The 13,702-nt window shown below is 44.8% G+C and overlaps 1 protein-coding gene across 4 annotated transcripts in view; it reads left to right on the forward strand.

The window, feature by feature from the left end:
• Positions 1-13,702, forward strand: part of Cald1 (caldesmon 1) — a 192,806-nt gene that overhangs the window by 63,233 nt on the left and 115,871 nt on the right. For all 4 annotated transcript variants that reach the window (XM_026788562.1, XM_026788564.1, XM_026788565.1 and 1 more), the window contains exon 2: positions 5,359-5,446. The gene's annotated coding sequence lies outside the window, so the exon portion shown is untranslated. The remainder of the gene's footprint in view (positions 1-5,358; positions 5,447-13,702) is intronic.

The raw sequence follows: 13,702 nt of genomic DNA on the forward strand, positions 1-13,702 counted from the left end.
TTTAAAACATGATTGACAGAATACAGACAATACTCCCGCACCAGACATGCATGCACGTGGCTGCTGGAAACTGGTTTGGGAAGGTGTTGGTGACTGTGAAGAGGAGACAGGGTAGACAGTGTGCAGTGACTGTAAAGCCTGAGGAGCTTCGGGGCATCCTAAGATAAGAAGTATCTGTATTTGAATTGTTTTGATAGGGGCCAGTTGCAAAGATAGCCAGTATTCCCCTTCTAAGGTAAGGTAAGCCAAAACACCTATATGGAAAGTTTACCCAATCATTGGTAAATAATCAAGTGCTGACTTTTCAGTTAGAATTAACTGACCAAATTGACTCCAGCCTTCCTTCTGTGGCATTGATTTGTATTGCCTTGAAGTTTTCTCTCATTGTTTGTCCTTCTTTTTACTTTATTTTTTCCGTCTGATACAATAGATGGCCGAGGACACAGAACCTTGGTGACTTTATATGTTCTGATCTCACGAACTCCCTCTGTTTGTCCCCCTTGAAGACTGAGGCTTCCTTTTGACCTAGGCACTTTGGAATGATGTCTAATATGCAGACAAGCTTGTAGCCCACAACTGTATGGTGTGATAATTTTTCACAGAATAGACATACACGTGCAGTCAGCTTCTACACTAACACTGGCACCCGGGAGCTCCCGTCATGCCCTTAGAAAGTCATGTCTCTCCTGCCTTCATGGCTACCCCATTATTACCTTCTGATATCCAATGCCCAGTGTTCACATCTGAATTTATATCGATGGACTATGGTGATTTGGGGTGTCTTCACTTCATGTCTCTCAGATAAGAGAGAGCCTGAGTCGTGCTGAGACCATTCTCGGTGCCATATTGGGTTTTATTCTTTGCCGCACATGGTTCCTCTGCTTTGTGGTTGACATTATGGCTATTTTCCCTGTGACTATGATGAGAAGTGAGGCCATGGAGATTCTACTCATGGTGTCTGATGAATATACACATGGGCTTTGGTTGCCTGCAGACCAAAGAACAAGATTTCTGCCTTCGGCAAAAGCCACCAAACGTCTCGCCCACGTCGTTTTGGCGGTTTGCATCCTCTCAGTGGTGAGTAGAAGTTCCAAGTGCCCACCTACACTGAGGGGCTAGGCGTCAGTTTTATTTTTTTTCTATTCTAGAGGCATATGATCTTAGTGCACTGACTTTTAACATGGAGTTGAATGCTTACTGTCCATTTTAATACCATTTTTTTGTGAAGCACCAACTGGAAGTTTATCCATTTTCCTATTGGATTATTTATTTCGTATTGATTTTCACAAATTCTTTATATATTCTTGATTCATGTTCTTTGTTCTCTCTCTTTATATATATACATGTATATGTGAATTTTCATATATATACAAATGCAATTTTTTTGAGTCAAAGTTCTCACTATGTGGCTCTGGCTGTTCTGTAACTTGCTATTGTAGATCAGATTGGCCTCAAATTCACAGAGATTTACCTACCTCTGCTTCCTGGGTGCTGAGATTAAAGGTGTGTGCCACCAACTCTTTGCTAGATATTTTTTAAAGTCTTTACACAGACTTTTGCTTATCTCTGTGATTCTTAATTTTGATGTACTGTTTTTTTCTTCATACACACTGGCATTGTTTTTTGTTTTTTTTTAACTTATTTTTGCAGTTATTTGTTTGAGGGGAAGGGAGAGAACTTGTGGGAGTTGGTCCTGTCTCTCTACCAAATGGGTCCTGAGGATTAAACTCAGGCTGTCAGGCTTACCGACAAGGGCCTCTAACTACTGGGCCATCTTGCTGACTGGGTATCTTTTAATTTCTTCAACAGTGCTTATCTACATCCAGCGTGCTTTGATCACATCCATACCACTTCCCTCTGTTCCAGTTCCTCCCTCATCCCTTCACTACCTTATATCCCAACATCATGAGGTCTTTGTGTGTTAGCCACTGAATCTGTTTAGTCTTCCTAGGTGTGAAGGGGGAGAAGGCCAACTACTGGGACAAGGGGAGCCTCTAAGGCAGTGTTTTTCAACCTGTGGGTTGTGACCCCCTTGGGAGTCATATGGCCCTTGCACAGGGGGTTACCTAAGGCCATTGGAAAACACAGATACTTACAGTATGATTCATAACAGTAGCAAAATTACAGTTATGGAGTAGCAATGAAAATAATTGTATGGCTTGGGGTTACCACAACAGGAGGAACTGTAGTAAAGGGTCATAACATCGAGAAGGCTGAGAACCACTGCTCTAGGGTGATGTGTCCTTGAAGAAAGCCTCCAGTCCCAGCAGCCACCAATTGCTAACAGCTCCTCAGCTAGGGCTAGAAGTTTAGGAACACCTTCCCATCCCATGCTGGGATTTGGCCCAGCCAGATCTTGTGCAGGTCTTGAGAATGCTGCCAACAACCATTGTGGGTTTATGTGCAACTGCCCTGTTGCATCCTGAAATAAGGTCCCCTTATAATTATCCACAGCTTCTGGCTCTTACAGTCTTCCTACCCTCCTCTTCCACAAAAATCCCTGACCTTCAGAGAAGGAGGGGGTGTGATATAGACATCCTCTTTAAAGATAAGCACTTAGCAGTTTTATTCTCTGCGTATTGACTAGTTGTCCATGTCTGTGTTACCACTGTCTCCTTCTGTAAGAAACTTCTCTGGGTGAGGCCTGAGAAATACACTAACCTATGGGTATAGCAATAAATCATTAGGAGTTGGTTCAAGTTACACCGTAAAACTATAATAATAAACCAGCATGGTACTGGCATTTAGACAGGCACATTGACCAGTGAAAGAGATATGAGTGCAACTCCTATATCTACCTGTGTATGTGGGAGCTGTCTTGTGGATGAGACAGAAAACCAAAGTAAATAGCAGAGGAATTGCGAGAGAAGTCCCTTCTATGCTCATACTGCAAGTCTTAAAATGAGACGTAGGTGGGTTTTCTACTGTTTCAGGGCAATCAGTATCAGTGGGAACCATCCCTCACCTTATCCCTTCTGGCCACGGCTGATCGTGCAGTGCCACGCACAGACATTCTGGCTGACCTTCCTCCGAAGCACTTGCCAAGTCTAGACCAGACGTAGTTAAGGAAGGAAAAGACTAAGGTAAAGGGAGGGAGCTAGACTCACGGCGAATGAGCCTGTCTTCCTGCCCTAGTCCCTAGCAAGCTGATGGCAAACAGCCAGGCACTATTTATTGCCCCTTTGACTTAACCATCTAACCGGGTGTGGTGAGAAATGGATTTCACAGGAAAGCATCTGGGCGTATTGAAAGCAAAGCCGAGATGTCTCCTTCCCATCAGATTTCAGTCTCTCTTAGAACAGCGATTTTCTTGGGTCCTTAAGAAGTGGCTAAATGAGCTGTTTGGTGACACAAGACACAGCAATTAGCACTTTTCTTGGTAGAAATTGATTAAAGCCATATGCAAGCGTCTCAATAATAACATGTGAATTTTCTTTCATTAAGAATGTTCTTAGGTATGATTTTTCAAAATGGTTGCCAAGGAAGAGTTTCCGATAATGACTGACTGTCACCAGGGATCACTGCAACTGGGGATTTAATGAAAATAGATGATGTTTTAGCCAGTATGAAGAACCAATTGAAGAACTAATTTAACACGTTATCTCCTGCAGCTGAATTAGACCCATTGGTGCCAGCGTTATTATTTCTATCAAACAGCTGAGATTGTGAAATTCATCCCCATCGGTCAGTCCCCATGGGATTCAGGGAGGGTCACTCAGAAGGGGTCTTCAAAGTGTTATCTTTGCTGCTAACCCCAAGAGTATGGGTGGCTGGTGGCTCTGTCCCACCCAAAAGAGGGTTCCATTTAGGGCCCAGGAGGATGACAAAGATTTTGTGCTGTAGATAAAGTTAGGAGGCACTTCTGCACACTTGGGAACGAGAGAGCGCTTCATGTGGCTTTGCCCGCATTCTGCCCTGTCTTTTACTCTAGATAATAAGATGGAACATTTCATTATATAAGGACACACAGACGAGTAAAAGCTGCAGGACGCAATGCTTGAAATGGGAAAGGAATGGGAAGCAGTTATTTCACTCTCAACTGGCGGGAAGTCAAGTACCTTGTGGAGATGGATATTAAAATGAAATATTTAAAAATAGCTCTGTGAAGTTTAGTCAACATGAGCCAGGGGCAATAAAACATTAATACTTGTCTCTTCCTCACATTTATAATTGAGTATGGGAGTCAGAAGTCTGTTAGAACAGAGGGAGTGCACAATTTTGGGGCATTCAGGCCATTTAAATAAACAGCAATGGGTATATGGGTATTGAACGGGTCCCTTAACCACTCCTGGCCGCTCGCTTACTCAGCACAATATGAAGTATTTGGAGGAGATTTTGAAGAGATCTTCACCTCAGATGGTTTATATATAATCATATGATCTTTTAAGGGAAAGAGCTTTCTGCTATTGACTTTGATTTCCTGTCTCATCCACAAGACAGCTCCCACATACACACACACACTAGGCCACAAAGGGGCTTTCTGCCTACACATAGCATGCTCTCCCCCTATTTTCCATTTACTAAAACTTTTTTTAAAAAATACCAAAGGTATTAGGAGCAGAGAAACAGAAGCTAGGCAAATAAACATTGGTCCTGTCAGGGCAGAAGTACAGCCGTGCATTCTCTGCCTCATCATTTAGAATAATTCAGGCTTTGAGTCTGTAATTATTATATTTATTTTCTTTACAATGAAAATGTACACTAATCCCCTCCTCGTGTGTGTGTGTGTGTGTGTGTGTGTGTGTGTGTGCTCATGTACACAGGCAGATGACTTATTCATGAACATGAGGTACAGTTGTGCAAGTCAGTGGACAATCTTCCTGCCAAGTCTCACCTTTCCACCATTTTTGGCCAGGATTTCTTCATCAGGCTAGCTGGACAGACAGCTTCTGGAGATTGTCATGTCCCCAGCTCCTATCTCTCCTGGGATTACAGACCCTAGGTTCTGGGGATCCACACTCAGGTGGTCAGGTTTTCACAGCAAGCAGTTCTAACTGCCTAGCTATCTCCCCAGTCACAATAACTATTTCTACCCCAGGTCTGCATTCGCTCCTCAGTGTATTCTGACAGTGGTACCTGAGAGAGAACAGATGTTTTTAATACTTACATTCTAGGGTTGGTAAGATGGCTCAGTGGGCAAAATCACTTGCCACCAAGCCTGATGACCCACATTCAATACCCACAACCCACACGGTAGAAAGAGAGGACAGACTCCAAGTGGTCCTTTGCCCTCCACTCCTGTGCTGTGGCACATGTGTGCCCACACACTCCGAAAGTAAATAATAAATAAATGTACAAGAATGAAGACATACTCTACATTAACCCTACTTAATTATCTTCCCATCTTTTTTATTCCAGATAATCGATAACAGATTTCAAGACCAACCAGTCCAGCCCACAGGGTTGGTGTCCAAAGATTCAGAAGTAGCCATCTGACTGCTTCCCTGTGAGTACAGTTTGTTTCTTTGGGCTCTGCTTTCAGTAATTATACAACCTTTCTGCCTGACTTGCTAAATTCTTGCATGTTAAAGGTCCATCATGGAAAACCAGCCTGCCTGCTGCAGCCCTGATGGTTTACTTAGCACTCTGTGGGTCGGGTACCTGCCTGCTGCAACCCTGATGGTTTAATTAGCCCCCTGTGGACCAGGCAGATGCTACCAAGGTTTTGAGGAATACTCCCTGCCCTTTGTAATGACTTTCTGTCTCTCTTCAGTAACCGAACTCTTTGCTCCCTGTGACTAATGCTGTCACCTTGAGGCAGCAAAGGGGATGACTCAACCCCACCCGGAGTCCATAAACTCCCAGTTGTAAGAAGGCTAGTGATTTCAGGAGCAAGATGCAGAAACTAAGTGACCAGCTAGTTTTCCGGTGCTGTGATAAAGCACCTCGGCCAAAAGCAGCATGGGAACAAAAGCGTTTAGTTTGGCTCTTAGCTCCGGAGGGTCTGGAGTCAGTCACTCACGGAAGCAGGGCAGCAGCGCGCAGCAGGAGCTGGAAGCTGAGCGTTCACATTCCAAGGGTAAACAGGAAGTAGAGAGTGAGCTGGAAGTGGAGTTGAGCTTTAGCCCACCTCCCAGTGATGTACTTCCTCCAGCAAGGCTCCACAACCTTAAAGTTCCATAACCTCCCCAAACGGCACCTCCAATCAGGGACCAAGTTTTAAATACATGTGACTGTGTGTGTGTGTGTGGGGGGGGGTGCATTTCCTATTTAAACCCTATCACAAGTCTCCAAGCCGAAGCACCTAAGAAGCACAAAGAGGGGCCCTTAAGGCAGGGTAGAGAAAGCAAAGGAAACGGGGGTGGGGGTGTGGGAGTCTTAATTGAAAGGGGTTCTTTTTTGTATTATTTTTTTTCAGGAATCTAACCCCATTCTCAGGCAGTTATTGCTTCAGGATTATTTTATTCTTTCCCTATTCCTCTTGCTTCCTTTTTAGTTCCTCATGTCCTTGGTTCTCTTTTAGCAGAATCTCTCTTGAGGGGTGGTGGTGGTGGTGTGTGCGTGCGTGCGTGCGTGCGTGCGTGTGTGTGTGTGTGTGTGTGTGTGCGTGCGTGCGTGCGTGCGTGCGTGCGTGTGTGTGTGTGTGTGTGTGTGTGCGTGCGTGCGTGCGTGCGCGCGCAAGACTCTTGGCAGAAAGAGCTATCAGAAGTCTAAAATCCCCTTCTCTGCATACCCCCATCCTTTGCAATGCCAGCTCTCTTCAAGTACTCACTCCCATACCTCCTTCCTTACCATCCTAGCGTAGCCAGGAAATAGATGCCCGATGTTGTGGAGGTACCCCCAAATGTCACTGAGGCTTGATTCAGGAAGTTCACACAAATTTCTCTTTCTATAAGGTAGGAAATTTTGCAGGAAGGAGCTGCGCCAGGGCGCTGGAGTGAATGATGGCCGGTGGCCAGAGTAGGTGCCTCCCAGCTGTACTTCATTACCTTCCGTCACCTGACAGACTTGACGCAAAAGACCGCTTTCCTGTGAGATGTGAAAGACATGCTTTGAGTTGTAAGCACCCAGAAGCCTTTGCTCTTATTTCAGAACAGTATGAATGAGAGACTTTATAGCCGCCGTGGGCCAATATGTTAAGAAACAGTTGAGGCTCCAGATGGAAGGACAAGCTTGGGGATTTGTTTTCTTCCATTTCCAGAATGAGTTCCCCTGGACACACTTAACAAAGTGTTTGGTCTCTCGCTTAGCTCAATTTTACTCCAATGTGTCATACATCGTAGGTTTAAATGTAAATATGATGTTTGCCTATGACTTTCTGGGAGTGGTCGCAGAATGAGGTTTGTGAGAAAAGGCCTGGAACTCACATCCATCCAGGAGTCTGCCCCACAGGATGCTGCTCCAGATCTTTGTCCTGAGACTCACAGGAAGTCCAGAATGACCCTGGGCACAGTCATGTTTGGCCAGGGATTGAAGAGCTGCATAAACACGGTTCTCAGGGGCTTCCCACCTGGCTGGTTAGGTGAGCAAGAAGAAACGCTAGCCTCACACATGGGCCCTTGTAAGCTTGGCTAAATGATGGTGCTTCCCTGGCCATTGGAGGAACTTCCTTGAGAGTTCACATCCATGAGAGCCCACCACAGTTTCTAAGGGAAGAGAATGCCAGCGTTTATGGGTAGAGCGGGCACAGCATCAGGGTAAAAGGCAGATGCTGCCGCCAGGAGCCCTGTCTACAGGTCCTTTCTGGCCCTGGTTCCCATTCACACAGAGAATATTCAGTGAAGAGGAAGGAATGGTTGAGCTATTTATACCTGAAACACAACTATCAGAAGTCCCACCTTGGGTTCCAGAGCGGTAAGATCTGACTGCACAGACTCCTAAACTCTTCTTACTTCTGCCCCGACTAAGAGCCACAACCCTCCAGCAAAAGAACAAATGCATGACTTGGATGGGGGTGGGCAGTGGGTTGAGACAGTTTCCTTCCTACTATTCTCTATACCCAAAGTTCAACAATGCCAAATTAAATCTCGAGTCCATTGAGTTTTCTGAGAGGAAAGGGCAGAGTTGCATTCCGTGAAACGGATATTTTAGGCTAAAGTTATTACTTGGGGGGAGATCCCCCCCCTTTTCCTGGTGCTAAACAAAAGTCCATCATTCATTCTAACACCAGCTTTAAGAGCTGGAGACAAATGGAGTCTGAATGTTCACGCCAGTGTGGTACGAATGAGCTGTGATCTCAGGATGTTGGCTGCTCTGCTGACAGGGGAAAGAGTGGTTTAATGTCTTTGGCTGAGAACACTTTCTGAAAGGGTGGAGAAGGCCAACATTAATATCGAGTCCTGTTATTTAATAACTAAAAATGATGTATTGTGGATGGGGGCATCCGAAGACCGGAGGAAAGTGTGTTCCTCAAATCCAGAGGACGCAGAATGGGAGCAAATGCCAAGGCACTGGGCTTTAAGGAAGGAGCCATTCTAAGAGCGTTTTCTTTAAGGTCTTCAAAAACTTCTCCTCATGAGTATTTATAACCAGGATTTTTAACTTGATTTTATTATAAACGCAGGTGGTCCCTGCATTTAGGATTTCTTGATTTTACCAAGGGTGCAAAAGCTGTGTGCATCAATTAGAAACCGCGTTTCGAGTTTGGTGCTTGGACCTGTTCCCAGGCTAGCAATATGCATTCCGACGCTCTGGCAATGCTGGGTACCACAGCTCTGCTCCCGTCTGCCCATCGTGAGATCGAACAACCAATGCCAGTAGTTTGTAAATTAAAGATGTAATTATAAGTTGAGGGTGGTGGCTACCATGAGGCGCAACTTTCTCCAGCGTCCATCTTCCTGTCTGAGCCATTCGTCCTACAGACATACACTGAATAGGATCTCCTCCACCCCAAGAGCTATTTCAGGTCTGGGCTAGCAGTTCTGGTGTCCTTTCCTATGAAATGAACCCTTTTCAAAACTCAATGCAATGGAGAACTTGGTGGATCCAGTGATGTGCTCCGTGATGTAAACTGTGGTGTCTGATACTCTTTACATAGTTTTCATTGGCCTCATCTTGGCAAAAAGACACAATATTTTAAAATTATAGGCAAAAATATATTGCAATGTACCATCTATGTCTGCCATTCTTCTGAAGTTACTTTTATGGTTTTTTGTTTTGTTTTTGTTTTTTGAGATAAGGTTTCTCTGTAGTTTTGGAGCCTGTCCTGGAACTTGCTCTGTAGACCGGGCTGGCCTTGAACTCACAGAGATCACCTGTCTCAGCTTCCCGAGTGCTGGGATTAAAGGCATGTGCCACCACGGCCCAGCTTGAAGTCACTTTTTAAAGAGACATCTGATTGTTCCTACATTATCTGTTTCCATAATTCTGGTTTTGAATGGCATTTAAGGGAAAGAAGAGGACCTTAACAGTTGTTTCTGATGAATTGAAATAAAAAGCAGAGAAAGGCTGCCATGGCATTTGAATTGAAAGTTCATAAAAATCAGAGGTGAGGCACCAGCAGGAGATGCTTATAAAGGCAGTAGGTTCTCCTGTTGGGATAGGGCCCTGCCGCAACTCCAGGTCTAATTTCTTCCACTTAATATTATATCCTGTCTCTTAAATGAAGTCTCCAAAATAACCCACAAACCCCAGATCTCCCCAGAAACGGACACAGATGAACTCCCATGATTTAGATTCATGTCAAAAGCTAATTACGTGAGCAAAGAAAGACATGGCCGAAGTGTGAAGTGTGGTGGTTTGTTTTTATAAGATTTTAGAATGCATTCGGCTTATTTTCTCAAGTGTCCCCCACTTAAGTGAAATAATAATTCAGTTTGCCAAAGCGCAAATGAACACAAACAAGAGATTCATTTTTACCTCATTAATAAACATCAAGTATGAAGTTACCCTAACAGCCAGCGAGCCAAACCCTCTGACAGGAAATAGCTCCTGGGAAGACTTGGTAGGCGCATAGAGAGCCTTCCAGACTGTCACGTGATCATTTCATCACTGAAGTCCTTGCTCCTGTCTCTCTTGCTTCATCCATTTGCAGGTCCTGTGTAGCCGAGAAGTGCTATTGAAAACTCACACTGTGGGGCCAGGTTATCTGATTATTAACCCCGAGTCTGCTATTAACTCGCTCTGTGCCCTTCCATAACCCCTCACTTTCTCTGCATTTCCATATCTCTGTGTGAGAAATGAGGACAATGAAGATTGTTACCAGGACCTAACACAGGCATTGGCAAGCTTCATCTGTTAGCTAAACAGATTCTGTGGCCTACGTTAAGCTTGAATAGGATCCTATTGAGTTCATATGAACACATCATTCTGAGTCCAGTCTTGTAGTTTCTTACCGAGGTGGGACTGGCCTACGGTCAGACATCGTAGCTGCATAAGGAGTCGCAAACCAGCCACTGGAAATCCATGGGACCCTGAAAATGTGCTTCCTTGCACAGTATGTTTTTGATGTTGTTTTTGTTTGTTTGCTTATTTGGTTTGGGTTTGGGTCGCTGTTGTTTTGTTTTATTTGTTTACATTTCAAGCAGGAATGTTCTTGGGGCTGCATATGTTTCTTATTTCTCCAAAAGCCACCACGTCTGAAATATTTACTTCTCTAAAAGCATTTGGTTGGTCATGCGTGGTGTAAAGGGACGATCCCGTGATAAGCGAGCACTCCTAGGATGAGGAGCCGTTTCCCGGCTCTCAGGAGGAAGGAGATGAGTTGAGCGAGAAGAAGTGAACAATGAGGTTCTTACCCGACGCGCTAACTGCAGGGTTCTGATGAATCCACCTGCCCTAGTTCTATGCAAGTAGCTGCAGAAAGCAAATGGGAGCTAGGTGGGTTGGAGTAAGTGTTTGCATGGAAGCATAGAATCACATGCTTAATACTATTTAATGTTTTCCCCATCAATTCCATTCAGCAAGTATTTCCAGTGCATCTATAATCGCATAGAAAATACTCAAGACAGGAAGGGGCTATCAAAGCCCTAATGTTGAACAGCTTCAGATTCTGTCAAGGCAAAGAGAAACTAGGAAATACTTGAATAGCCAAGCTACATGGTGTTGAATACTAAGAGAGATGTTGGCAGCTGTGGTCTAGCCATTGAGTGAGGGGGATGAGCGCGGCGGCGTGAGCCTAGAATGCTAGCACTTGGGAGGCAGAGGCAGGAAGATGGCTACAAGTTCCTGGTCTATACAGTGAGTTCCGTGTCAGTATCGCTGTGTAGTCGGAAGAGGAAGAGAGGTGTTCTCTGTTCATGATAAGAGTTGAGCCAGATTCTAGGAGGATAGAATATGAGATGGCGGAGCGGGGAGCAGTGGGCGCCTCAGGACCCAGAGAGCAAAAGCAGGGCCTAATGAGAACAGATCGTTTGGCCTGGCCAAGAGCTGGGTTCATCTGTGAGGGTGAACATCAGAAGTAGCCATGAAAAGGTTGCTGTCTACGGAGGATGGTGGCCCATGGGAGGGAGGTTATCCTTTGTCAGCAGGCCCCCTTAGACACCTAAACCTCTCCATCTCTCCAAACCAGGAGTCCTAGGTGCCCAGCAGCACCCTGACCTTTAAGGCGTCACCAAATGGAGACAACAGTGACAACAGTGACTTTGAAGTGCCCCTAAGGCATGTTTTCATCACTCCTCTTGCCACCAAAGGATAGCCAAGTTGAAGTGAGACAGCCTCTCCTTGCTAGGGTCAGGGCAAACTCTTTTTTTTTTTTTTGCTCTGTAACATCTGTTTTTAAAATATGACTGAGACCTTGACTTAAATCCATTTAACTCAAAAAAAGCAGCAAGAGAACATCTTGTTTTCATGAATGTCCAAGGCCCGTGTGTCAACAAATAAAAGATCAGTTTGTAGTATTCCAAGAGGTAAAGCTGTTTCTGAGATATCCTGCCACGGGGGTAAATTTCTTACAAGCTGTTCTTTTGCTGGAATTGGGAAACAAAGCTTGAAAGCACGGTGGACCAGCTTTGTTTCAACAGCAAATCTCTTCTTGCCGGTGGGTGAGAAACATCCTTTTAGCTGACAGATCATTGACTTGGGTGGAATAGGGGGCTGGCCTCTCTTTCCTGCCTCTTACCCCAGTTGATACCGTAAATGGACCCCTCTTGTCTGCATAGATTCTAGCAGACAGCGTCCTGTGGGTCATTATTTTTGGATTCCTTAATAATGAATTATTATTATTAGGACCTGGGTGGGAACGGTGGTGAAAACAGATCACCATCCTGAACAGCTGACCTTCCTGACCACTTCTTTAGAGGAGAGGAACGGAAAGGATTTGTGCTTATCTGAGCGTAGAGAACCGTGCCTGGCATGTAACAGGTGTCAGCTTATATTTGATAAAAGACTGCGAACTCTAGTGTCTATGTTCCTTTATGAGAGCCATCCTGTACATGGACGGATACCACCCATGTCTGAGAAGCAGCTAGCATCCACAATCCATTCTAACACTGAAGAAACCTTTAGGCCCTTCCCACAGTTCACGCTCACAGCAGCTTGTGGTTCTGTGTCCATCATTGCTAATCTCTGCCAGCAGCTGTAAGCTTGGGGTGGGGGCAGGCAGGGTAGCTACATTCACACCTCATATCCACAGTCTAGCCTGGTGTGTTTAGCTGCAGTAAAACACCATGATAAAAGCAACCTGGGGAGGGAAGGCTTTACTTGGCTCATGCATCCCAGGGCATGGTCCATCATTAAGGAAAGTCTGGGAAGGAACTCAAGACAGGATCCTGGAGGCAGGAAGCAAAGCAGGAACTATGGAGAAATGCCCCCTAGCTTGCTCTCAGGCTCTCTTTCAGCTACCTCTAAGGACCACCTGCCCACATCAATAATTAGTTGAAACGATGCCCCAGAGACTTGACTAAGGCTAATCTCGTGGAGGCATTTTCTAAAGTGTGCTTTTCTCTTCCCAGATGGCGCTAGCTTGTGTCAAGTTGACAATAAATAAAATAAAACTAGCCAGCACACCCCACAAAGTATCTGGTATACACAGCTGACACTTCATAAATATTTATTGGCTGTGTTTTTTGTTGACACTTTCACCATAGTGATAATTATACACCCGCAACCACTCTTGATTATAGCTTGGTTCAAACACAATGAGGAAGACAATGGAGCTTACAATGTGAGCTTGTAAGGACTTTTTGCATGGTGACACATCCATACTCATTTAACCAGACATTCCTTCCGTTACAAATGCCTGCTGAAAATCATGGTGGGGTGGGCTAGTCAAGCCTGTCTGTATTTTCTCAATGTAAACTTTTCAAGTTCTATCCACCATCCAGGCTATAATTAATGTTATAAGATAGCAGCAGTTTCAGACTGATTAAAAAAACATTATTTATTATATTTTTGAGTGTTTGCCTGCATGGATGTATGTATGTGCACCGTGTGTGTTCCGTGCATGAGGGAGCAGAAGAGGTCCCTAGATCCCGTGAAACTAATGTCACAAGCTGTGTTAGCCACCATGTGGGCTATGGAAATGAACAAGGGTCCTCTACAAGGGCAGCCAGTGCTCCTAACTGCTGAGCCATCTCTTCAGCCTCAGTTTCAGAGTTTTTAAATCTCTCAGACAATTAACTCATTCCACTGGAATTGATCTATGAAACTTTATCTTCATTATCAAGAAATCCAGCTGGGCAGTGGTGGAGCACGTCTTTAATCCCAGCATTCAGGAGGCAGAGGCAGGTGGGTCTGTGAGTTTGAGGCCAGCCCGATCTATAAAGAAAGTTCCAGGACAGGCTCCAAAGCTACAAAGAAACTCTGTCTTGGAAAAGGAAGGAAG

Source organism: Microtus ochrogaster, unplaced genomic scaffold, assembly GCF_000317375.1.
Source record: "Microtus ochrogaster isolate Prairie Vole_2 unplaced genomic scaffold, MicOch1.0 UNK4, whole genome shotgun sequence".
Classification (NCBI taxonomy): domain Eukaryota; kingdom Metazoa; phylum Chordata; class Mammalia; order Rodentia; family Cricetidae; genus Microtus; species Microtus ochrogaster.